This window comes from Schistocerca americana, chromosome X, assembly GCF_021461395.2.
Source record: "Schistocerca americana isolate TAMUIC-IGC-003095 chromosome X, iqSchAmer2.1, whole genome shotgun sequence".
Lineage (NCBI taxonomy): Eukaryota > Metazoa > Arthropoda > Insecta > Orthoptera > Acrididae > Schistocerca > Schistocerca americana.
The window spans coordinates 278,339,613-278,363,150 of NC_060130.1; positions in this window are offsets into that span (position 1 = coordinate 278,339,613).

Consider the following 23,538-nt stretch of genomic DNA (forward strand, 5'->3'; position numbering starts at 1 on the left):
TCGTAGCATTCGCTAAGTCCCGCAGGGGTTCGGAAACTATGGAGCATCTGCACTGAAAGTTCCTAGAGTCGTCCTCGCTTATATACTGCAGAGCCAAAGAAATTGGTACAGCTGCCTAATATTGTGCAGTGCCCACGCGAGCGTCCAAAAGTGCCGCAACACGACGTGGCATGGACTCGACAAATGTCTGAAGTAGTCCTGGCTGGAATTGACACCATGACTCCTGCAGAACTGTCCATAAATCCGTAAGAGTACGAGGGGTGGAGATCTCTTCTGAACAGTACGTCGCAAGGCACCCCAGATATGCTCAATAATGTTCATGTCTGGGAAGTTTGGTGGACAGCGGAAGTGTTGAAACTTAGAAGAGTGTTCCTGAAGCTAATCTGTAGCAATTCTGGACGTGTAGGGTATCGCATTGTCCTACTAGAATTGCCCAAGTCTATGGAATGCACAATGGAAATGAATGGATGCAGGTAACCAGACAGGATGCTCACGTACGTGTCACCTGTCAGAGTCGTATCTAGACGTATCGGATGTCCCATATCACTCCAACTGCACATGCCCCACACCATTATAGAGTCTCCACCAGATTGAACAGTATCCTGCTGACATACAGTGTACACGGATTCATGAGGTTGTCTCCAACTCCGTACACGCCCAATCGCTCGATATAATTTGAAATGAGACTCGTCCGACCAGGCAACATGTTTCCAGTCATCAGCAGTCAAATGTCTGTGTTGACGGGCCCAAGCGAGGCATGAAGCTTTGTGTCGAGCAGTCATCCAAATGCCCATATTCTGATGAGATGAAGCGCCATCTGTCGGACATTCTTTTAACTTTTGTATTTTTTTGGTTCTTATGAAACCTCATGTCATTCCAAGCATGTGTGTCAATTTGTACCTCTCTATCTACATTATTCTGTGATTTATTCAGTTTCAAATTTATATTGACTTTTTGATCACCCAGTAAATACGATACAACAGAGCCACCTTATGGACCAGTAAAGTAAACAAAACTTGCATCATGACTTCCTAGTAATCAGGCTCGTCTTCCTTGTTTTCTTGCAGGAAATAAAGAATACACATGTAAATAAACAGCACATTACGTGTAAACTTGTACGCATGTTAGTTGTAAATAAGCTGGGAAACAATAATGCTAGACAAAGCGGTATACAAGTTTACTTCCATATCTCCTTAAGCTGGCTTCTCCGTCCCCAGGTTCCCTATCTCAAATTGTTCAGTCGAGCATTCTCTATGTCTTGTTATATTTTTGCACACTCTTCGGAAACATCCGGTATAGAGAGAGACAGACAGAAAGAGAGAGAGAGAGAGGGGGGGGGGGGGGAGAGAGAGAGAGAGAGAGGGGGGGGGGAGAGAGAGAGAGAGATGTGGTGTCTGACATCACACATCACTGTAACAGAAGTGGTCGGGGAAATTTTAACGGCAGTCCTTGAAAGATAGGCGGCGCAGTTCTCGCGAAACCCTGTTGGATATATTTAGAGAAGGAGTATTCGAAGAAGACAGCGCGATCATTATGCTGCTACCATCGTATGTCTTACGCAGGAATCTTGGGAATAAGATGAGAGAGATTAGGGCACGCACAGAGGCATATAGAAGTCATTTTCCCTGTCCCAATATGTAACTGGAATAGGAAAGAATATCGATAATATTGCTACAATATACTCTCCACCTAGCAGTGTTCACTGGATAGTGGAGAGTATACGGGGTGTCTGAAAGTCTTTGCATGAAACTTGTAGGAGTGATAGATTACGTCATTACGTTAGAGACTAAATGTTCTCTGACGCTTCCCGGCGGTGCTAAGCGTCCCTGGAACTTCGACACTTCACCGAACTAACAGGTTCTATTAACCAGGTGTGCTGCATACTACCTGTCCCAGTAAACTGATAGAGTGGTTTCCTACAAGTAAACTTGAAGAATTAGTGTCTCTAAGCGGGCGAAAATATTTTAGAAGCGGACCAGTAAATTCAATTTTGCTGGACCTACCCCCTTTATATGGAGAATATGACTGGAGTATAGGCAACACACAAGACGTACGCACGCTACAGAGTGCCCAAGCCTTGCGACATCTCAGGGGCATACCAATACAACAGGATGCCTAAGGTCGCCAGAAAATGTCAGCTTAACTCTTTTTTGTCTTTTTTTGTTTCTAACAAAAGTTGTTCCCCATGACGTGGTCTATCAGCCCTACACGTTTAATGCAAAGACAGTCAAACACCCGATAGGTAAATACAGGGTGAAAAGTATTTAAACCGACAAACCTTGGGGGGTTGTAGGGGACATCAAAACAAATACACTCCTGGAAATGGAAAACAGAACACATTGACACCGGTGTGTCAGACCCACCATACTTGCTCCGGACACTGCGAGAGGGCTGTACAAGCAATGATCACACGCACGGCACAGCGGACACACCAGGAACCGCGGTGTTGGCCGTCGAATGGCGCTAGCTGCGCAGCATTTGTGCACCGCCGCCGTCAGTGTCAGCCAGTTTGCCGTGGCATACGGAGCTCCATCGCAGTCTTTAACACTGGTAGCATGCCGCGACAGCGTGGACGTGAACCGTATGTGCAGTGACGGACTTTGAGCGAGGGCGTATAGTGGGCATGCGGGAGGCCGGGTGGACGTACCGCCGAATTGCTCAACACGTGGGGCGTGAGGTCTCCACAGTACATCGATGTTGTCGCCAGTGGTCGGCGGAAGGTGCACGTGCCCGTCGACCTGGGACCGGACCGCAGCGACGCACGGATGCACGCCAAGACCGTAGGATCCTACGCAGTGCCGTAGGGGACCGCACCGCCACTTCCCAGCAAATTAGGGACACTGTTGCTCCTGGGGTATCGGCGAGGACCATTCGCAACCGTCTCCATGAAGCTGGGCTACGGTCCCGCACACCGTTAGGCCGTCTTCCGCTCACGCCCCAACATCGTGCAGCCCGCCTCCAGTGGTGTCGCGACAGGCGTGAATGGAGGGACGAATGGAGACGTGTCGTCTTCAGCGATGAGAGTCGCTTCTGCCTTGGTGCCAATGATGGTCGTGTGCGTGTTTGGCGCCGTGCAAGTGAGCGCCACAATCAGGACTGCATACGACCGAGGCACACAGGGCCAACACCCGGCATCATGGTGTGGGGAGCGATCTCCTACACTGGCCGTACACCACTGGTGATCGTCGACGGGACACTGTATAGTGCACGGTACATCCAAACCGTCATCGAACCCATCGTTCTACCATTTCTAGACCGGCAAGTGAACTTGCTGTTCCAACAGGACAATGCACGTCCGCATGTATCCCGTGCCACCCAACGTGCTCTAGAAGGTGTAAGTCAACTACCCTGGCCAGCAAGATCTCCGGATCTGTCCCCCATTGAGCATGTTTGGGACTGGATGAAGCGTCGTCTCACGCGGTCTGCACGTCCAGCACGAACGCTGGTCCAACTGAGGCGCCAGGTGGAAATGGCATGGCAAGCCGTTCCACAGGACTACATCCAGCATCTCTATGATCGTCTCCATGGGAGAATAGCAGCCTGCATTGCTGCGAAAGGTGGATATACACTGTACTAGTGCCGACATTGTGCATGCTCTGTTGCCTGTGTCTATGTGCCTGTGGTTCTGTCAGTGTGATCATGTGATGTATCTGACCCCAGGAATGTGTCAATAAAGTTTCCCCTTCCTGGGACAATGAATTCACGATGTTCTTATTTCAATTTCCAGGAGTATATTTTTCCCTAATCTCATTTTTTCCTATGGGGGTTATTTAAACTGGTGGAGGCCGGATTACACTCTTCAGTTGTTAGAGGGCGTATTACGCTCTTCAGTTGTAGGCAACTGCTGTCCACCAGTGTAGTATCGCATTGTCTCTGTTTACTAATGGGGCGATACACCTGGAGTGAGTACACTGATATGGTTGGTGCGTACTACGTAGCACACCACAACGGACGAGCTGCACAGCGGGTTTATCAACAACAATATCCTAATCGCCGTATCCCGCATCATACGGCCTGTGCTGCTGTGTACAAACGTCTGCGTGAGACCGGATCATTTAGCAGATTACCTGGACAGGGACGCCGTCGTACGGTAAGAACGCTGCCGTTTGAGGAAACTGTCTTGCAGCATGTGGAACGGGATCCTTCAATCAGCACACGTGCAATTGCACGTAACATGGGGACGAATCAGACGAATGTAAGAACAGTCCTTCGAGAGCAGTTGTTACGTCCATTTCACTTACAGCGTGTCCACAACCTGGAGCCAGTTGATTATTCACCCAGAGCACAGTTTTCGCAGTGGTACCTGGAACAGTGTGAAATGCATCCTACATTTCCATCCTCTGTGGTGTTTACTGATGAAGCAACGTTCGGGCGTGATGGAGTCTTCAACATGCACAATTCGCATGTTTGGAGTGAGGATAACCCACATGCCACGGTTACTAGCGCACATCAAGTGCGGTTCTTGGTTAATGTGTGGGTCGGTCTTGTTGGAGACTGTTTAATTGGGCCGTATCTGCTACCTAGGCCATTAAATGGCAGGCACTATTACAATTTTCTCGCCAGAGCATTGCCAGAATTGCTGGAAGACGTCCCGCTCCCTACAAGACAACACATGTGGTTCCAACATGATGGGGCGCCGGCACATTTCAGTCGTGTGCGTCGATTCCCGAACCGACGGTTTCCAGAAACGTGGATTGGCAGAGGTGGTGCTGTACCGTGGCCTGCTCGATCCCCAGATATGTCCCCTCTGGACGTTTTTTGTGTGGGGAGAGATGCGCAACCTTTGTTTACGCAACTCCTGTTGCATCAGAAGAGGATCTGGTTTCCCGGATAGTAGCAGCAGCAGGAACAATTCAGGATACTTCTGGGGTTTTTGCCCGTGTCAGACAGAACATGATCCGACGGAGTAACCTTTGTTTACGTGTCAATGGAGGCATTTTTGAAAATCTACTGTAATTGAAATTGGGTTGTGTTAATGTGTTGGCTGGCTCTGAGGACTATGGGACTTAACATCTATGGTCATCAGTCCCCTAGAACTTAGAACTACTTAAACCTAACTAACCTAAGGACATCACACAACACCCAGTCATCACGAGGCACAGAGAAAATCCCTGACCCCGCCGGGAATTGAATCCGGGAACCCGGGCGTGGGAAGCGAGAACGCTACCGCACGACCACGAGCAACGGACAATGTGTTGTCTCTTGGTCATAAAAAAGGGAAAAGTGTTTGTTGGTTTAATTAATTTGCCGCCAGAGAAATCTTTCTCTACCGGTTTAAATACTCCTCATAGGAAAAAATGACATTAGGGAAAAATATTTGTTTTGATGTCCCCTACAACCTCCCAGGGTTTGTCGGTTTAAATACTTTTCACCCTGTATAAAATGAGGTTTATGGCGAATGATAACATGCAGAGGGGTACATACAGAGGTGTCCAAAATTAAAGCAACAAACAGAAATTTTGCAAGATTGCGTTTATTTTGCCACAAAACAGTATAAACAGGTGATAGTAAACTATAAACAATGTAAAGAATACAGAACGTAAACAACTGTAACATGCATAACGGTAGACAAAAAAATGTTCTTCGTTTTTTCCAACTTAACGGATTTGCAAACACGTTCCGACAACTGATTAATGCGCTCAGTATGGGGCGTGACCACCTCTGGCAGCAATACAGGACTGTGAACGACGGGGCATGCTGTGAATGACGTCATCAGTGTGACGTTGAGGCAGTAACGACCATTCTTCCTGCAGAGCTGCTTGCAGCCTTGGAGAGTGGTTGGCGGGTGCTGACGTGATGGAAGCCGTCTCCGTAGTGCATCTCAGATATGCTCTATAGGATTAAAATCATGAGGGCGAATAGCCAACGCAATGCGTGTAATATCTTGTTTCCAAGAAAACGTCAGCCACTCATGCTCTATGAGGTCGAGCATTATCGTCCATCACTAAGACGTCTGGGCTCACAGCACCTCGCAACAACCGCAGATGAGGTCCCAAGATCTCGTCACAATACCTGACGGCAGTTAAACCTTGCCTATTCATCCAAACAATTTCATGAAGAGGGTTTCGAGTGGTAAACATGATCCCTGCCCACGCCATTAGGGATCCTCCTCGATCTCGGTGTCTTTCTACGATGTCTGGGTCCCGAAATCGTGTTTCACGTTCCCTCTAGAAGCGAATCCACCGAGAATCACTCTCAAGACTAAATCGGGACTCGTTTCTGAAAATAAGATTGTCCCACTGTTCGACCGTCCAGGTGGGATGTTGATGACTCTACATCTACATCTACATCTACATCTACATTGATACTCCGCAAGCCACCCAACGGTGTGTGGCGGAGGGCACTTTACGTGCCACTGTCATTACCTCCCTTTCCTGTTCCAGTCGCGTATGGTTCGCGGGAAGAACGACTGTCTGAAAGCCTCCGTGCGCGCTCTAATCTCTCTAATTCTACATTCGTGATCTCCTCGGGAGGTATAAGTAGGGGGAAGCAATATATTAGATACCTCATCCAGAAACGCACCCTCTCGAAACCTGGCGAGCAAGTTACACCGCGATGCAGAGCGCCTCTCTTGCAGAGTCTGCCACTTGAGTTTATTAAACATCTCCGTAACGCTATCACGGTTACCAAATAACCCGGTAACGAAACGCGCCGCTCTTCTTTGGACTCCACTCTAGACGTTCCCTTCTGTGACGACGCGTCTGAGGTAGGCATACAGAATGTCTCCGACTATAAAGGCCACTCCACCGAAGCCTTCTGCACACCGTTTGCCTCCATACAACACGTCCAGTGGATGCTGCGAGCTCACATGCCAGTTGCCGTGCAGTCTAAGGCGGTACTGTCGTAGCCTTACAGCCAAATAACGGTCCTCTCTTCTGAAGTCACACGTGGTCGGCGCTGCCCTGGTTTTCGGAATACTGTGTAGGTCTGTATAAATTCTCACCACATCTGAGAACTAACAGAATGATTCACATTAAGCCATCGTGCCACGTCAGTTCGCGACTGCCCTGCTTCCTTTATTTCTATCGCCGCCCACCGCAGAGAGTCTGGTAGGCATCTTCTCTTGCGGATGTGGGGCTACGCGGCAAACACTACCTCGTTTCATAGGTGACTCGACGACATCGTTGGCAGGGTTGTTCGTTGACCGGAATGCCATCTTCCGCGCAGAACACGATCGTACGGACATTTGGCAGGTGGTTCAAATGGCTCTGAGCACTATGGGACTTAACTTCTGTGGTCATCAGTCCCCTAGAACTTAGAACTACTTAAGCCTAACTAACCTAAGGACATCACACACATCCATGCCCGAGGCAGGATTCGAACCTGCGACCGTAGCGGTCACGCGGTTCCAGACTGAAGCGCCTTTAACCGCACGGACATTTGGTTGAGGGTTTGTGTGATTATATCGTGAATTAGAAACAAGACGAAGAAATAGCGGTTTGTTGCTTTAAATTTGGACACTAGTGTAGTTTTGTATGGCTGACTCCATCGAGGTATTGAAATAAAAATGGAGCAACCTCTACTTCACATACTTTTCAACGGCTTCCAATAGCTCCCGAAAATACGGGTACAGTGACATAACGCTTATTAACGTAAGGTTGAAACGTTTGAGAAAATTGTTTAAGAAATGTGCCATAACTGAGAAACAAGGTGGGTGGAAAGCTTTGTTGCAGTATAAATAACGCCAAGTGGGGATATTATGCCAGGTACCGCAGTAACACGACGAATGGAAACAGATAGCGCTCCAAGACCAATTTTTTCACAAAATGCGTTTTCTTTGCAGTTGTGTTCTCGGTACTCTGTTGCAAGTCCCTTGAGAAGAGCCAGGTGTCAAACAATGGATACAGTCTTTCAAACACGACTTAGTAGATGGTGCATTGTGTTTGTGCCAAGCTGCGTTTCCCTCTGGAGTTCCAAAATTTAAAATATATAAAAATTTAAAAGATACGAGAAGTGGTGTTTGTTGACTACAGTTCTGCTAGTTAGAACATGTTCAAATGTGTGTGAATTCCTAAGGGACCAAACTGCTGAGGTCATCGGTCCCTAACTTATGCTAAGGACAATACACACAACAATGCTCAAGGGAGGACTCGAACCTCGGGCGGGAGGGGCCGCGCAATCCGTGACATGGCGCCTCAAACCGCGCGCCCACTCCGCGTGGCCGCTAGTTAGAAACCTAATGTTGTATTTCCGCACTCTCAAAAATAAAAAATCGTGCCTCAGTATTAATGGAACTTGGAAAAAACTTTTTCTTCTTGCTAAGTTATCAAAAAGTGACGTTTATGAGATTGTGGCTGCGTACCAAGTGTAAGCTGATTCGTTCAAAGAAGAAAACAGAAACCAACCACTATTTATTTACACACTATTTATTTACCGGTTTCGGACTGACAGATTAATCTTCAGACTGCTGTTCACGTTTATAATACATTTGTTGTTGTTTACAGTAGTTTTTGGAAAAAAAATAACCTTACAATTAATGTAAACAACACCAAGTGTAATATAAATGTGAACAGTCGTCTGAAGATGAACCTGTCCCTTAGAGAACATTAACGACGTCATTTCTGTAAAAACAAATAGCATTATAACAGTGACTGTTTGCTGTGTTCATCTTTGCATGCATCAAGTTGGAAAAACTTTGTTATTAGCTCTTAGAACTAGTCAGTTTCCTGAAATGGTGCTTATAGCGTTCTTAATAAGGTATCTATGTTCTAATTTGTCCCTCTACTTTTTGCAGTGATGTGATGAGAGTCATAATTCTGTGATATCAGAATATGTTTTCATTTTTTTGGATGACAATTAGTTACGTGCAAACAGAGGCACATTGTTCTTTCATTCTCCTGCCAAAAGTCAGATTTGGTACTTAGCACATTTTCCATTTCCACTCTTCATATGCAGCCAAAAGATACATGTGTGCTGTCAACAACGAATGTTGTTGAAAGGCTAAAAATGAAAAAAAAGAAAGATTTTAAAATACCGAGATTTGTCTATTCTACCATCAATCACGACGATTTGTCAGTAAATTTATGTGCAACCAACATTTGAAGGTTTATGAATGTAACGACAACAAAAACAAAAATCGCTGAAGGTACAGAACCGTGTAACGTACAGTCTCGACAAGCGCATTCGGTAGTGTCATATGTAAGGTATTCGGCAAGAGGCTAAACATTTGTTCGAAGAAATGTACGAGATTGTGCTCAACAGTGATGCCTCAGAATTTTTGACGTGAAAGCTTTAAGGTTTTTAAATCAAACAAAAGTTATTAACATTCTACATCTTTATTGTTTATGTCTACATACAGTAGTTGCAGCCCTTTGCCGCTAGAGGGCTCCAAACTGAAGCATGTAACGTACGTCAGAAACAGCGTGCTGTAATCGAGTTTCGAATTCGAATAGTTCGTCCACACATGGAGCACCCTCTGCTTCACATGACAATGCCATTCCACTCACGAGCGATGCTAAATCTGCACAATCCGACGCCTTGCGTTCACGGACATCGATCGTCCCCCATACATTCCTGACTTGCCCCCATCCAATTTTCATCTGTTACAGAAACTTAAAAACACTTTCCATGACTTCACTTTGATACTGATGAAGTGGTGCAAGCATAGGTGAGCTTGTGGTTCCGTCAACGAAGTCAGACTTTCTGCAGTGACAGTATCAATAAACTGGTTGGGAGAAATGTGTTCATCGCCAGGGTGACTATGTTGAGAATAAATATGTACACATGGAGAATAAAGATGAAGAATGTTAATCAAGTTCGTTTTATTTAAAAAGCTTGAAGAGTTTACTCATAAAAAATTCAGAGGCATTACTTTTCAGCACTCCCTCGTATGTTAGTATATACAGTACCTACACTCATATTTCCCCCTCAAAAAAGTTGCTGAGTTGCTCTAGTCCCTTCCTTATCCGTCATCGAAGTGCAATTTTTGAGTTTCAATCAAGACATCAAAACTCAGCTGAATGGAACAGTAAGTGCACTTGACAAGGGAGTCATGTGTGGTGCGATCTTATTTTCAGTGTATCCGCACAGCTGTGGTCTAGTATCAAAGCCACAGTGATCACATCGTCCAGATTTTTGCCACGAACTGTTCTGTTCCATTCCGCCGTGATTTAAGAGCATGCATCAACACAACAATTTCGATTTTGTGAGATATGACTCTGCGAGTGCTGTATGTGTTAACATGTATTATTTCAAGCACTGTTTATGCTTTTTGCTAAATAATATGTCTCTGTGACACTTGCGAATCAGCTGGTCACATCTAAAAGTGATTCTACATAATTACAGATATTTATAGGTAAATGATCGTGGCGGGTGGTAGAATAGACACAGCTTCGTATTTTAAAATAATTTTTACTCAATTTCAGCGTTTGAGTTGGGGTACTTCCAGTATAAGATAAAACTTATTTCCTCTTGGCTCTACTTTATACGACAGGGATATAGCTCCAGTTATAGTTTATGTAAATGGTACTATATGCTAACTTTCTGCGCATCAGAAGGAGATTAGGAGAACTGTTTTAAATATATGTATGTCCGTCTTTTAACTACGTAGCCGCATTAGCTAGTATCCTCCGCCTTGGATTCTCAATGTTTCCTTCCTCAGACAAATTTTAGAAAAGTTTCGCCACTAATATTAACATAAGTTGTGTCACTTTACTCGTCTTTTTTTAGCTTTCGAACACCGACAAATCATTCTGTACAGTCAAAATAAAATACTTGCTTCAGTGACTCGATTGGTACAAAGAGTTAATATTATTGACAATGTGGAAAAATTACGTGCAACCTCTGCGTCATATCATTTGCCGGAAACCTTGTTTCGATATCTTGAGCCTTTCGGAAATAAAGCGCTGTTATATCTTTTTTTTTTTTAAAAAAAAAAAAGCTCGAATTCAGAATCACCATCCCCCAAGTTACTGGACTCCTCAATTCAAACATTTCCCTCTGTCTTACACCCAGCGAAGACATTACCACAACTGTTGTTGAGAACACAACATAACTGGCAAGGCATTCGCACCCATCATCTAATACCTCTTGCTGCCCGCTCCGTCTTCCACTGCAATCCAAAAGTAATCTGTTTGCAGAACCAAGTTTACCTCCAGCAGACTTGACACCATATTCTGGCAGTCACTTTTTCTTTAGTCTTTCGTTAGCTCTGAACTGTAGCACTCATGCGTCCCACCTGTTTCCAACATCGACCAGCATCTAAATGTCTCCGATACATTGCAAACGTTCTCAGTTGCCTCTAATACGCCCATCTATAATATCAACAGAGCCGTTCACGACCTCGCCAGTCATGAATCTCCAATCCGTATCACCACGTCAAAATGCAAAGAGACATAATAAACAAAGCAATATCGTTTCATTCTTCTGCTTACTATTTTACTATTTAAATGTTTTATTATGTATTTACTTGGTCTAACTGAAGAGTTAACAGAGCTGTGTAGATCCGTCAAGTTGTAAGTAGAGGGAAAAGGCAAATAAACTTATTTGCCGTTTATCCAGTTGTTTGATATTTTAGTTTTACTAACTGTCGTGAACAGCAGGGTACATACATAATAAAACAAGGATTCACTACGGTATTCCGAAGTTTTCTCCAGTTTGATGGAAGGTTTGTAGAGGTACTTCATAAGTTCAGCAGGTGCACAAGAAAAGGTTAAAGCTTAAATCTAAAACCAAATCCTAGAACTGATGCTGAAGATCGCAGGACTAAGTGTTTATATCACAGCTGTAGCAAACAAAATCAGTAACAGGAATCGTTACTAGTTGCACACATTTTACCCATTTTATGGAATTCGGTTGAATCACTGGCCATGCCAACTTATTAGTCTTACCACAGCCGCCATGTTTAACTATGTAATTGAACTGGTGTTTACGCTGACCATTTATACCAATCAGTACTGCCACGGTCGCCGTGTACTGTATAAGGATGCAGTGGTGTCGGTTAGTAGCGATGCAATCCCCATTAGCAGCACTTTGTGTTTGTACACAGCGCTTAATTCAGTAGTTTTTTCACGGGCGTCTGACAAAATTGGAATAATATTTGTGTGTTTATCTAGATTGACTAATGTTTCATTACATTTTATTAGTGCTTGCATCTTTTTTACGAGCATTAGCTTTTGCGTGAACCGGCTTTGTTGTCGACAGCAACGGTTTATATGTTGGTTTTCAGCTGTGTTATTTATTTTCGTTTTAATTTGCAGATTTTTCGATCTTTAGTGTGTGAGTTTTCAAGTCCGACTGGCCGTCGACTCGACCGGAGGGCAGAGCTGAGTATAACACATCAGAGAAGTGCATTTTCGGGAGCGTGGCCAGCGCGAGTGCAAAGGTGGACATGACCACGTGGAACTTCCCCAACGAGTTCTGCTGCTAGAGGCTGTTCCGAATGCATGGCTGTCAGTGGAAAGTGTCACTTTGCAGCTACGGAATATTACACGAAAAAAACGCTAAAACTGAAGTCAGTACACCTAATTATAAATAAAGATATTAAATTATGTGTCTCTGCGTCACGTGTTCAATGCCGCATCGCACGAAACTGTGCGAAGTTTCTAATTGACACTGATTTCTACAAACAACGACCGAAAAAATACTTTAAATGATACAATTAATGAACTAATACTGTCACATTCACAAACAATACGTCAAAATGGAGTTGAACTGTGCAGCGAACAATACCAAAATAGTTTATCTGGAACTCAATCCGCAGTAACCTACGATTTTGTGTATTCTATCTACGTTTACATCTACATCCATACTCCGCAAGCCACCTGACGGTGTGTGGTGGAGGGTACTTTGAGTACCTCTATCGGTTCTCTCTTCTATTCCAGTCTCGTATTGTTCGTGGAAAGAAAGATTGTCGGTATGCGTCTGCATGGGCTCTAACCTCCCTGATTTTATCCTCATGGTCTCTTCTCGAGAAATACCTAGGAGGTGAAGATATGTTCTCGAAACTTCAACAAAAGCCCGTACCGAGCTACTGAGCGTCTCTCTTACAGAGTCTTCCACTGCAGTTTATCTACCATCTCCGTAACGGTTTCGCGATTACTAAATGATCCTGTAACGAAACGTGCTGCTCTGCGTTGGATTTTCTTTGTATCTTCCATCAACCCTATATGGTACGGATCCCACACCGGTGAGCAGTATTCAAGCAGTGGGCGCACAAGTGTACTGTAACATACTTCCTTTGTTTTCAGACTGCACTTCCATGGGATTCTTCCAATGAATCACAGTCTTTCATCTGCTTTACCGACGATTAATTTTATATGGTCATTCCATTTTAGACCACTCCTAATGCCTACTCCAAGATAATTTATGGAATTAACTGCTTCCAGTTGCTGAACTGCTGTATTTAGCTAAATGATAAAGGATCTTTCTTTCTATGTATTCACAGCACATTACAGTTGTCTACATTGAGATTCAATTCCCATTCTCTGCCGGCCATTGTGGCCACGCGGTTAAAGGCGCTTCAGTCTGGAACCGCGCGACCGCTACGGTCGCAGGTTCGAACCCTGCCTCGGTCATAGACGTGTGTGATATCCTTAGGTTAGTTAGGTTTAAGTAGTTCTAAGTTCTAGGGGACTGATGACCTCAGATGTTAAGTCCCATAGTGCTCAGAGCCATTTTGCCATTCCCAACGCTTTGCGTCAATTCGTTGCAGATCCTCCTGCATTTCAGTACAATTTTCCATTGTTACAACCTCTCGATATATTACAGCATCATCCGCAAAAAGCCTCAGTGAACTTCCGATGTTATCCACAAGGTCATTTATATATACACTCCTGGAAATTGAAATAAGAACACCGTGAATTCATTGTCCCAGGAAGGGGAAACTTTATTGACACATTCCTGGGGTCAGATACATCACATGATCACACTGACAGAACCACAGGCACATAGACACAGGCAACAGAGCATGCACAATGTCGGCACTAGTACAGTGTATATCCACCTTTCGCAGCAATGCAGGCTGCTATTCTCCCATGGAGACGATCGTAGAGATGCTGGATGTAGTCCTGTGGAACGGCTTGCCATGCCATTTCCACCTGGCGCCTCAGTTGGACCAGCGTTCGTGCTGGACGTGCAGACCGCGTGAGACGACGCTTCATCCAGTCCCAAACATGCTCAATGGGGGACAGATCCGGAGATCTTGCTGGCCAGGGTAGTTGACTTACACCTTCTAGAGCACGTTGGGTGGCACGGGATACATGCGGACGTGCATTGTCCTGTTGGAACAGCAAGTTCCCTTGCCGGTCTAGGAATGGTAGAACGATGGGTTCGATGACGGTTTGGATGTACCGTGCACTATTCAGTGTCCCCTCGACGATCACCAGTGGTGTACGGCCAGTGTAGGAGATCGCTCCCCACACCATGATGCCGGGTGTTGGCCCTGTGTGCCTCGGTCGTATGCAGTCCTGATTGTGGGGCTCACCTGCACGGCGCCAAACACGCGTACGACCATCATTGGCACCAAGGCAGAAGCGACTCTCATCGCTGAAGACGACACGTCTCCATTCGTCCCTCCATTCACGCCTGTCGCGACACCACTGGAGGCGGGCTGCACGATGTTGGGGCGTGAGCGGAAGACGGCCTAACGGTGTGCGGGACCGTAGCCCAGCTTCATGGAGACGGTTGCGAATGGTCCTCGCCGATACCCCAGGAGCAACAGTGTCCCTAATTTGCTGGGAAGTGGCGGTGCGGTCCCCTACGGCACTGCGTAGGATCCTACGGTCTTGGCGTGCATCCGTGCGTCGCTGCGGTCCGGTCCCAGGTCGACGGGCACGTGCACCTTCCGCCGACCACTGGCGACAACATCGATGTACTGTGGAGACCTCACGCCCCACGTGTTGAGCAATTCGGCGGTACGTCCACCCGGCCTCCCGCATGCCCACTATACGCCCTCGCTCAAAGTCCGTCAACTGCACATACGGTTCACGTCCACGCTGTCGCGGCATGCTACCGGTGTTAAAGACTGCGATGGAGCTCCGTATGCCACGGCAAACTGGCTGACACTGACGGCGGCGGTGCACAAATGCTGCGCAGCTAGCGCCATTCGACGGCCAACACCGCGGTTCCTGGTGTGTCCGCTGTGCCGTGCGTGTGATCATTGCTTGTACAGCCCTCTCGCAGTGTCCGGAGCAAGTATGGTGGGTTTGACACACCGGTGTCAATGTGTTCTTTTTTCCATTTCCAGGAGTGTATATTGTGAATAGCAACGGTCCTACGACACTCCCCTGCGGCACACCTGAAATCACTCTTACTTCGGAAGACTTCTCTCCATTGAGAATGATATGCTGCGTTCTGTTATCTAGGAACTCTTCAATCCAATCACACAATTTGTCGGATAGTCAATATGCTCTTAGTTTGTTCATTAAACGACTGTGGGGAACTGTGGCAAACGCCTTGCTGAAGTCAAGAAACACGGCATCTACCTGGGAACCCGGATCTATGGCCCTCTGAGTCTCGTGGACGAATAGCGCGAGCTGGGTTTCACACGATCGTCTTTTTCGAAAACCATGTTGATTCCTACAGAGTACATTTCTAGTGTTCAGAACAGTCATTATACTCGAACATATTAGTATTACTACTCAATTAAACTGACCAGAACAAAAGCTTCACGATTATACATACACCGTCCACACAAGAAGTTGCGGGTAACCGCCGTGGCAGAGTGAACCAACTGCTGTAAACAACAGACGTGCATTCGACCAGTCAGTTACAAACAGGGACTGTTGAGTAGTGGACGTGCTGCCGTAGTGCGTCCACGTTGTCACAAAATGCAATGGTGCAACGAACTCAACATGTCTAAACCAAGTGTTCAAGACATTCTCCAGAACGTTTTGAACAAGAGAAAACTGTGAGCAAAGATTTTTCTGCATTCCTTGACTCCCGAGCAAAACATACGTATTGATACGATATTGCAGTACCTGTATTGTTCCGAATTACGATACAATGTCCCTTCAGACATGCATGCATGCATAGCGGAAGGAACATTCCATTGTAATTCGGAATAACACAGGCACTGCAATATCGTAATTATCCGCCGACACCGGGCATGCGACGTTCACGTAAAATGTCTCCCCTGTACGGGAATATACGTAATGGATGTACGAGTATAGATCATAGACACACGGTTGACGACATACGCAATTTTGGGTATGGCCGTGAGTCGTGCTCGGATCGCCAACTGGGAAAGGCAACCGCTCGCTATAAGCGGGAAATCCGGGTTCGAATCTCGGTCCGGTCCAAATTTTCACTGGCGTCATTCTATTACACAGCTGATGGTTGTTCATAATGGCATCTGCGAATATATTTCGTGAAATACGTGTTGAGGCCCGCCTTGACTTGACTGAAATGTGAAACGCGGAGGATTCTTTTCCGGAAAAAGCCACCACGTTACGAACTACCACAAAACGACAAATTTCAGAATGGTTCTCTGCTGGTTCGCAAAGACCAAAGAAGGTGCGAATGTGAACCACGAGTAGAAAGAAACACTTTTCTGACAGTTGTATGAACGTTCTGTGCGTTGCACTCAAATGGGAGAGGCCTATGTAGAGCACCGGAAGCGTTAAAACCATAACCTTAACTTTTCTCTAATTTTTATTAATTTAGTTTCACATTTTAGCTGGCGCGGTATTATGAAGTCAGCGTGCATTACCCTGTACCTTTCCTATGTCGTAAATGTATTTGTGTTTAGATATGTAAGCTACTTCTCTACTTAATCTAGTATTAGGAAAGCTGATCTAGATAGGCACCGAACAAAATCAGCCGCCATCCAAATTTGATGCGTTTTAAATAAAAACCAAGAGCGCCATGTAAATAACCAGGAAATTGTGCTCTAGTTTACACTTGTGTATGTATACATATTTACTTGTAATTTAATGTTATAAGAACAGTATTTAATGTGACATACATGATAGAATTGCTTGGAAGGTCGGAAAGTGACTAGCGTGCTGAGTCACTCATTTCAGTATGTTTAGTTGTAAGAAGCACCATTTCCAAAGCAATTTTGTAACAAGTTATGAACATAAGTAGCGTTGTCACGTTTATGAGGTGTTAAACAGGCCGCCCTGCTGTATCTCATGGCCTTTTGGTCTTGGTATTTTGCTCTTTGTGTTTTCCGTTTTCAAACTCTTGCAGGCACTCAGTCTGCTCGTGGGTAGTTTTCCGCACGAGTTGAACTTAGTCTCTGGGTGGCAATCCAGATGCACTGTTTCAAAATTTTGTAATTTTATGGGTGATAGAATTTGAGCAGCGCGTGGGGATTTAGATAATTTCCAGCAGCTTTCGAGTGATGGATCCTGTTGCAACTGGAGAACCTTAGCGTGGTTCGGGTGTAAGTGTATTTCATGATGAGCTTTAGCATCACTGATTGACTTTTACAGTAATGCATAGTGAAGACTTGGACATCGGTTTGCTTTCAAAGTAGCTGTTTTAACTAGGGAATCGGTCAAATAGTATTCGCTGTTTCACGCATTCTTCATTGCACTGAGCTACGATTTTAATTCTTTAACTTAAGGTGAATACCGACACGCATTTAATAATTTTATGCAAGGTCATCGTATTTTTTTTGTTATTACTGAAAATACAATATTCAGTATTCAACTTAATTTCGCCATCGTGTTACCCACATTATTTAGTATTTTGTTTCAACTGAATATCTCAAAGCCGGCCCATGTGGCCGAGCGGTTCTAGGCGCTTCAGTCCGGAACAGCGCTGCTGCTACTGTCGCAGGTTCGACTCCTGCTTCGGGCATGGATGTGTGTGATGTCCTTCGGTTAGTTAGGTTTAAGTAGTTCTAAGTCTAGGGGACTGATGACCTCAGATGTTAAGTTCCATAGTGCTTAGAGCCATTTGAAGCATTTTGAATATCTCATTTTTACTGAACTTATTTTATCGTTCATTAACTACTGCAGTATATGGTGAACGTCATGGATATAGGTGCATGCCTGATGAACCTTATTATAGACATTTGGGACAGTCAATAGGGCAGAAACAAAGCGGTGGACGACCCACCCCTACGACTGTAGAACCACAGTTCGCTATTAGGGTCACTTATTGGTCTGGACTCCAATAAATTCTAGTATCAATTGAGAACACGGACGTAGATTGTTATGATTATTTTCCCAACTAGGGGGAATCAAACTGCAAGTGTTAAGTGATAATTTGTAAAGCAGATTTTTGTGCTAGTTCTTACTTTTCTTGTTTATATGTTGTGAGCATCCCAACTTTATTCGCGTAGGGCAGTGGTGGGTCTGCTCATCTTTGATCGAAGAGTGATGGTGGAAACTAACCTCACAGCTGCCACCTTACATTTAACCTTTACGAAACCCTCTAGTACAGCATCCAGTCATGATAGACGCTTTTGCTCTTCCAGAAGCTCGACGATGAATATTCTTAAGATCAGATAAGGAAATGAATGCTCTAGTGAAAAAAGGCATTAACGTTATTTCTACGTTCTAAATAATAGACAGCACTAGACATTGAAGTACGGTTTTATCTTAGCAATTTTTTTTTAGACGTATGTCTTTTTTCAATGTTTATGTCTGCGTTGTTGTTGTGCATATATTAACTTATTAGTTTCCAATAAGAGCTGCAATATATAATGGCGATCAAAAAGTTTCCGTCCGAAGGCCGAACGTCCACAATCGCTATGCCAGTCAAGCAAAATCGCCGTGAGACAATCATACCACCGACGCAGCAGGTTGAGGACCTGTTTAGTAAAAGGCAGTGACCTACTGCGTGAAGTCCGTAATTGTCCGCTGCACATCCTTGCACGACAGGAATGATCGCTTTTTCAAGGCTTTTTTAAGAGACCGAAGGGGCGATACTCGTATGGGGAGAGACCAGGACTATAGCGCAGGTGCTGGAAAGTCTTCCGCTTGAGCTGGCGTAACTTCTGCTGGCCTCCTACACCGACTGTCGTCTTGTATCGAAACTTGATCCTCACTAAACTTGGCACACCACTCCACAACGTTGGTTTTCGACAGATGTGCTGCCTCACACACATTCTTCATTCTCCGATGGATGTCTACCTGTGTTTGTCCATCGGCAGTCATGAAAAGTATAATAGCAAGCTGGCCCTGTTTGGACGCATTTGGTATTAACGTCGCCATAGTTCACGTTTCTGCATTTACCGCACCCACGTCGGAAAGACATTAACGTCACAATAATCCCTTGCCAACACGCCGGTGCTTATAGAGCCGCATCGGAGTCGCCTTGCGTTGCATATGCGCTGCAGCAGTGCCCTCAAACGGAAAGTTTCTGATCGCCTCTTTTTGTTTAGTTAGTGTTGTATGATTTGTTATCAGAGTGATAAAGATGTCGCTGGACAGATACTGGATTAAGATTATGATTATTTACTTACTTTCATTGAAATCCATCTTTTGAATAAATTAAAGCTTCTCTGCCTCGTGATGGCTGGGTGTTGTGTGCTGTCCTTAGGTTAGTTAGGTTTAAGTAGTTCTTAGTTCTAGGGGACTGATGACCATAGCTGTTAAGTCCCATAGTGCTCAGAGCCATTTGAACCATTTTTTAAATTAATGCTCCCAGCTAAAACAAATGTTAATTAAGTTCTGTCCATATGCCTAGCAAAGACTGTATTATATTGAGCCACTTCTTAATACCTTTAGAAGACCACTATAGAGCCAAGAAATATTTATTTATATAGGTGGTACATGTTTATCTAATAGGTGTTGAATAATCACACTTGTAATATCTAATATTTGAGGCCTTAGTTGATAACTGGCATGTTATTATTGTAATTCACGGCGTGATAATAATTCAGCTATCATATATTTATAGTCAATTTTGATGACTTTTTTTCAGTAAAATGAATGGTAGTTGGGATTCCAGTTCTAGTTCACCTCCCGGAATAGCTACGAGTTTTTCGTCGTGGAAACAGTTAAAGTATAAGCAGACACGGACACAGACTTAAAAAAGCGCAGTACGTAGTAACCAGACAAAAGAAAACTAATTCGTAAAATAAGAAACGTATTGAATATTCTTTACAGAATTCCTCAAGAGTGAATCAGTAATCCCGCTGCATTCATGATATAACATCGGATATTCATGGCGGCCACATACCGTGTTGGGAGATGACGTTAATGTTGTTTGGTCTCAGTTATTTCAGTAGTAAAAATATTGTATCCGCATGTTGAGAGGCATATAGACACCAATTTTAGAGACATATGTATGTTTATTCCAATATTTTAAATATATTTTACTATGTATGATATAAAAGTGATTGAAAAGCTTACCTTTTCATAATGTCCACATCGATATCATTAGAGACAGGACCCTGGTTCAGAATGGACACGGATGGAGTAGAAAAATCTGACGTGGACTTCTTAAAGGAACTATCCTTAAATTCGGCTGATGAAAATTGGAACACACACGATGTTTGAACTGAAATGTAGTACAGATACACCCTTCTATTTTTTTTCTTTTATTGAACTTCGATTCTCCCCGAAGGGTGCAGGCTGGCAGCAGCATAGTACGCCGCTCTTCAGCCTACAGAACTTTTTAAACAGATGAAGATAATAAAAAACAAATGCAGGCCATAAAAACGGTGACTTAAATTGTAAAATGGTGGAAAATTGTGGAAGTTAAAACATAAAACAAAGAGTTGGCGATGCTAATAAAATACACAGGAAGCAGACAGGTTAAATAGCAGGCAGACAATAAAAAAAAAAAAAAAACACGGCGACAGTCTGGTTTCTGTTCGCAAGAGATATAAGAATCACACCCAGCGACAGTATGATTTCCGTTCGCAACATTTCAGAAAACACGCACAACACTTAACACTCACTTGCGACACTGCGCTAAAAAGTTGGCACGAAGATGACACACCACAGCCAAGGGGGGGGGGGGGGTGAACCTGGACAGATGAGGGGGAAAAACCCTTCTATATGAGCTGCTACTATATCTTAATGCACAGCGTGCTTGCCTACCGGACAGTGAGATGACTCAGAACTCACAAGGGGAGGCCGCCAATTGTGAAACTCAGATTCGATTCATACTGCGCATAATAAAAGCCCATGGCCAGAGGTGTAATGTGGCAAAGCACCAAGATGCACTTCTCAGCCGTTGTCGAGAAAATCGAGTTAAAAGAAACCGTTGCGGTGAAATACTCTCTACGATTAACAATTTTCTACAGCGTCGTGGCGCAGCGGTAAACGCTCGGGTTCGTAATCCGAAGGTCGCCGGATCCAATCTCGCGCCATGCAACCTTTTTTTTTAAGTATTTGTTTTTTGTAATTCAATATATATATATATATATATATATATATATATATATATATATATATATATATATATATTTCACAAATGTTATTAACTGTCTTCATAATGTTAACCACGTATAGTTAACGGAAGACGTAGAAACGATATTCCGAAACGAATACGTATAGCGTAAGTCAAACGTTCGAATTAGAATAGAGACCCCACAAACACAAATTTGCTGTGGCAGGTATGAAATATAAACTCCGTTACTCGCTCGTTACACTTGGAGCACAGATGTTGGATGGGCCGAAACGAGACGCCGCATAACAGCGTAGTTGCCTGCTAACTTCGAAAGAAGGTAGATGCGGTCCCTAGCGCAACTTATAACATCGTCGAAAATCAGTGCGGACGGGAGAGCTTTGGTACACCCTGTTAAAAAAAAAAAAAAAAAAAAAAAAAAAACGGAAAAATGGAGGCGGAACAATTGGAGAGCGATCCGCCTTCACCAACATGCATAAGCAATTCATTAATATATATATATATATATATATATATATATATATATATATATATATATATATTTGAATTACAAAAAACTAATAATAAAAAAATTGCATGGCGCGAGATTCGATCCGGCGACCTTTGGATTACGAACCCGAGCGCTTACCGCTGCGCCACGACGCTGTAGAAAATTGTTAATCGTAGAGAGTATTTCACCGCAACGGTTTCTTTTAACTGTCGATTTTCTCGACAAAGGCTGAGAAGTGCATCTTGGTGCTTTGCCACATTACACCTCTGGCCATGAGCTTTTATTATGCGCAGTATGAATCGAATCTGAATTTCACAATTGGCGGCCTCCCCTTGTCAGTCAAATCGACGCGCAAGATTAACGACGTGTGGCTGGCGCCGCTTCACACGGTCTTTGATTCAAACGCCAGGCTATACCCCACTCTACATGCCAGAAAAATGATACGGACACAGTTCAAATACGATGCTACACACAAAAAATGTTACATAGTTCTTATACAGATGGCGCACGTGAGCATAGTGTAACTCATGACAGTGTCTGCAAGAAGAGCATACGGTCGATAACAGTAGGAAGGAGAACCTGATATATTCTTTGTACAGTGATTTCGGGGAACACTGCAACTTTATATTAACTATAAGCTTCTTTATGTGTACTATATTCGTAGCGCTGTATAGTAAGCGAAGACCGCTAGTGAAAACGTTGGTAGCTTACCATTCGAGACACATAAAGCTACGAGGGCTATTTGGAAAGTAAGGAACGACAGTCGCGAATGGAAACCACAGTGAAAATCAAAACTGTTTTATTTGCAACGGTTAGCTACACCTTCCAGCTACTTCTCTACACAGTCGCCACTCAGACTTAGACATCTGTCGTAGCTTTGTACCAACTTTTCAATTCCCTCGTTATAGAAGACTGCCGCCAGTGCTTTTCGATAATTTTCTACTCTGGACCGCAGCTGGTTGTCTGTGTCAAAATATTGTCTTCATAGCCAGCGGTTCATTTGAGCAGAGATGAACCTCAGGGTTAGCCAATTACGGGCTGTATTGTGGGTGATCAAACATTTCCCATCGAAAACGATGCAGGAGCATCTTCATTGCCCCTGCAGAGTGCGGCCAAGAATTGTCGTGTAGAACGAACCGCAAGACAATTATGTTATGTGGATTGCATAGCTTCAGGCGAAATCTTTCGACAGGCCTTCATACTTGGCGGGAGACGCTAATTTCTAGCTATCTTTACGTTCTCACTACGAGCTCAGAACTGAAAAGAGCGACATAATGCGAACGAAGGGCGTATTAGACACAGTGCCCAACGCATCTGTGCACAGCTTCATCAGATTTTCACTGTATTTTCATTTCGCGACCGATCGTTCCTTACTTTCCGAATAACCCTCGTAGATAAGACTTTGATATGACATTTTTTACCTACATTTCGATCAGTTGTGTGCGTGATAATATATATAGTATATTAGTTTGGGTTTGTTGAATATCAGTGACTTCTTGGACACAATTCAGTTGTTACACGGAAATACCCTAATGTTCCCAAAACGAACTTGTAATAAATATATAGCCTATTATTGCGGACGAAAAACAGTTAGTCTAGTTTTTGCTTTTGAATCGCTCCTAACAATTTTTATGTAACTGTGTAGGCATGATCGAGCAGTCATTTGTTATATAAGATGAGTGATAAAACTGTGCGTATTAACGGAAAATAAAGAAAGCTAAGAAATGAGTCTTGTGGGGTTTCGGCTTCGAGGCATATTCAAAACAGCAGACTTCGTTCCAGAATTCTAGCAACTT